Here is a 4,962-nt window from a genome sequence, read left to right on the forward strand (position 1 = left end):
TGCGTTTCTATCAAAGTAAGTGCCTTATTACATTATAATAGTTTCTGTTTGTTGTGTTATGTCATTTATACTGTAGCATAATATATTTGTGTATATTCCTTATAACCGTGGACACGCGAGGTAACATTACTCATTTCATAACCTTTATGGTGTTATATTCAATGGTGCTTATGTTGCTAGCAACATTATTCTATTAGCTCTGTAAAACAATGCTAATTGCGCCAGAGAAGTATTAGCTTGTGCTGTATTTTGAAGCTATACTGGTCTTATGACTCTCAAGTGGCACAGCGGTCTAATGCAGAGCATCTCAGTGCTAGAGGCATCACTACAGACACGCTGGTTCAAATCCAGGCTGTGTTTCTATCTAAGTAAGTGCCTTATTATGTTAATAGATTTTCTATGTAATTTGCATGTGAACTGTATGTCCAACTACAAAAAAGACCTTGTTCAGTAATCATCTCACCTGTTAGTTGGCAGTGAACTATGTGGCCATTGAGGGCAGTGTTGATCAGATGGGAAAATATCTTCTTATACCACTTGGTTGTTTTCCGAGTGCATTCCACAAAGCTGTTTATCATGTCCGCCTTATCCACTGCACACATTTTGAGGTTATAGTCAAGCACGCAGTCTGGATTGATTGTTCTCTCTCCCGTCAGGTGGTCCACCTTCCCTGTGGCCGACATGGTTGCTGTATGGACAGAGGAGAGGACATGAACGTCTCGTTTGTCATGCCACTATACTGCCAGCTGTTGACAATTCTCCTTGAACTCCACCTCCCTTCTCTGCATCTTCCTGCATCCGAATGCCAGCATCCCCTTCCTGTTTGACCTGACTGTGCAACAGGCCACTCTACGGTTGAAGAGCAGATGCTGGAAGAGTGTGGGACTGCTGTAACAATTGTCCACATACATAGTGTGTCCCTAGCTGAGATGAGGAGCCAGCATGGTCATCACCACGGACCCGGACACCCCAAGCCCCTCATACTCATCAATGCTATTGTGTTAGCGTGCTAAACGCTAGTTCTCCTCAGCGTTTTCACTCCTGTTTTAGCATCCCCTTTAATCACTGTGTTGCTAATTAAGCAGGGCCTTTCAGTATGCTATTGCAGTATGCTAATACCCAAACACAGCCAAGTTATGCTAATTTATTAGCGCATATTAGCTTTAGGGCCAGGGTAGCTCCAAATGCTATTGTCAGGCTGGTAAGAACATTTCTTATTTTGTATAACGGGCCATTTAGGATGGCAGTAACATTGTTGATGAAATGTAGGCATCGAAGCAGAACTAGGAAGCGGTCTTGGGAAAAGAGGGTGGCAAAGAAGGGAGTTGCAAACAGGATCTGTGCTCCAGTTTTCTCTTAGGGAGTTCTTCTTTACTATCCCCATGAGAAGGACTGTCACCAGGAAGGTATACATTTCACCAATTGTGGTTGTCCCCCCCCCTCCTGGCTCTGTCTTCTCCTGTAGCTCAAAGGCATAGCGATTGGTCTCTAATATGTCTCCCACCAGCTCCTCTGTCAGAAACAACTTGAAGCACTCTGCCTCAGATGGAAATGGCAAGGAACGTTACACTCCAGACTGGGACTCATCAAAGCAAACAGCAGGGACAGGAGGGATGAAATGGCTGGCAGCCTTCCAGCTACCACAGAACTCCTGTACTTCATCCACTGTCGGTCTGCCTCCATCACCACCAGCATCTTCAAAGGGACCTGGGACTTTGTCAGTGGACAAGGGGTCCTCAGATTCAGGGTTCTCAATGGCTGCGGGGCAGCTCCTAACTGTCACTGTCAGAATCTGATTGCTGACTTTCATACTCAGACTCATTGTCAGAATTGTAAAAAATCGCCAGAATTTCCGCATTTGTGAGTTGTCTTCTTTTGAAAGACATTGCTAATGCTACAGCTTAGCACACTAGCTACATACATAAACAACAACACTGAATAGCCCAGAGTGGGAGTAAGAGGTTACGTGATTGACTGCCGGCACGTGCTACTTGTATCAATAAATCACTATCAGAAAAAGTTTTGTGTGGTAATTATTTATATATTTACTGTTTTATTCGCATGTTTTCAAGTTCCGGTGATAAATCATGCATTCCGATTCTTGCATAGATTGTAATGGGCGCATATTATGTGTGTAAAATACTTTTTTGAAGGTTGTACTGAATATGATGAGCTAAGCTAATTCCAGCTATATGTGGAGCCATGTTTGTTGAGGGGTTTGATGTCATCATCTGTTGGACCAACGATGCAGACCCAGTAGACTGAGGGGTTATGTTGTTGCTATGTGACCAGTGACCATATTAGTTTCTATATTGTGATCCACAAGAATATGGAGTAGTTACAGTCCTGAAGGGAGCGATAAGAAACCCCAGATGTTTACCTTAGTGAACATAATAATATGTTTTTAACTGATTTCCCCTGTAACCATTCTCACCCCATGTTGGTTTCTAAACACATGTTGTACATGTGTCCCACACTCTACACTCTACAACAAACCACTTCGATATTTTTTTAGGTACATTTTTGATAAAAATGGATTCATGATTTCAACATGTGTTTGTGTATGAAGACTAATTACCTAATCTAATAAGCCTTTAAGAGAAAAACGAATAAGACATTAATGGAATTGAAGACAGTTTCATGCTTTAGCTTTGTTTTTGGTGTTTTATCCCTTATTGAGAAAACAGTGCAAAAGCTTAGTAAATGGCTCTCAAAGGAAATTGCAGCAAATATGGTGTAGATATGAAGTAAGAAAGTGACCACCCTCTGTAAGAACCAGAGCTTGTGCCATGCAGACCTGGTTAGTGTGGTGGTGTGCATTTAACCAAGTCATTACTCAGGAACTAAAGAGTGGTGCTAACTCATTGGTTGCAAAATGTGCTCTCAATGACAATGAATATAAAATCCAATATTTGTTGGATGTGTTATAGTATCAAGTTGTGATTATTGTAAATGGTTGAGGGTTACTTTGCTACAGTTATAGTAAACTGTGTTAAGAGATTGTAACGCCCTGGCCATAGAGAGGGGTTTTTTGTTCTTTATTTTGGTTAGGCCAGGGTGTTACATTGGGTGGGCGTTCTATGTTCCTTTTTCTATGATTTTGTATTTCTTTGTTTTGGGCCGTGTGTGTGTGGCTCCCAATCAGGCACAGCTGAGGTTCGTTGTTTCTGATTGGGAGTCACACATAAGGAGCATGTTTTTCCTTTGGGTTTTGTGGGTAATCTTTTCTGTTGAGTGTTTTGCACCTGACAGGACTGTTTGGCTGTCAGTTGTCTTGTCTTGTCTTGTCTTGTTTTGTTTAGTGGTCTTTCTGTCATTAAAATTCAAATTGAACACTAACTCCGCTGCACCTTGGTCAACTCTCTCTCCCGACAGCTGTTACAGAGATTAATGAGTGGAGTTTTAGTGATTTTGGTCTCTGTACACTCTCTGTGTACAGAACATGGGAAGTCAATGGCCATTTAAAGCTGCAGTCCGCTATTCAAACAACCACAAAAATGACACCCTTCCTCTTGTTGTGGTATATACGACTGACGGATGGAGCTAAGGAAATTCATTCATCTACATTATTTACAATAATTGTCATAAAATAAACCGTATATTTTGGGTTATGAAGGGATAAGACTTGAATTGCTCTGATTCATTTAAAAGTAAAGAAATCAATGCAGAAATTGCAGATTGCACCAGTAAAATAAAGTACAGGATGGATTTGGTAAACAGTAACATGAATATGGCGTGTTGTTATTTATTTCAAGTTTATATTGATGCAATGTGACTTTCTTTGTTGTAGTGCTGAGTACACACATCTACTCTGGACACTCTGAAGACGATGATGGTAGATATTTGTGCACTTGATTAAGCCTTGATCTCCTAATGCTTCATCAAATGTTTTATTTGTAATTTTTAAAGCTGCTTTTGGATAGATATATTTTGTGTTTTGAGTGACTCAAAAGGATCCAGCCCTTTAAAAATGTTCGCCTAAAATGACAGACCCAAATCTAACTGCCTGTAGCTCAGGCCCTGAAGCAAGGATATGGATATCCTTGGTACCATTTGAAAGGAAGCACTTTGAGGTTTGTGGAAATGTGAAAGGAATTTAGGAGAATATAACACAATAGATCTGGTAAAAGATAATATTACAAAAATACAACAGTTATTTTGTATTTTTTTTGTACAAAATAGACTGATCCAATTAACCATTGCATTTCTGTTCGAAATGTATCAAGACTTCCCAAATGTGTCAAATTTGTTTATTAATCACTTTCATGTTCAAAATTGTGCACTCTCCTCAAACAATAGCATGGTATTCTTTCACTGTAATAGCTACTGAAAATTGGACAGTGCAGTTAGATTAACAAGAATTTAAGCTTTCTGCCAATATCAGATATGTCTATGTCCTTGGAAATGTTCTTGTAACTTACAACCTCATGCTAATCACATTAGCCTACATTAGCTCAACCGTCCCGCGGAAGGTCCACCGATCCCGAATTAAGCAATTGCTGGTTTTATTTTGTGCAGGACAGGCAATGGGTTTTCTGACCATACAACCCAAATCCTTCCACATATTGAGTGGAGAATCTGTCACTCTCAGATGAAACATACAGAGGGGAGAAGTCACTGACTGGAAATACACATGGCGCAAGGATGATGTAGAATCAATCAGTAGGAAGCATGAATATGAGATCAGTGAGGTTAAGATTTCAGACAGTGGTGACTACAGTTGTCTGGGTACACATATTGATCAGAAGAAAGATTCTAAGTGGAGTGATGCAGTCAGACTGACGGTGACAGGTATATCATCTTATCTCTCACTCACATCACTGCCTCCATGCCCATAATAACTTGACATTGGGCCCCATTTTAAGAACGCTATTTCAAGGTCTGCCTACCATTGCTGTTTAGATTCCTCCATTAATTAAATGTAATTTCATGTAATAATTGAAGAAATATGGTGTATGGTAC

Source organism: Salmo salar, chromosome 07 (assembly GCF_965601325.2).
Source record: "Salmo salar chromosome 07, fSalSal1, whole genome shotgun sequence".
Taxonomy (NCBI): domain Eukaryota; kingdom Metazoa; phylum Chordata; class Actinopteri; order Salmoniformes; family Salmonidae; genus Salmo; species Salmo salar.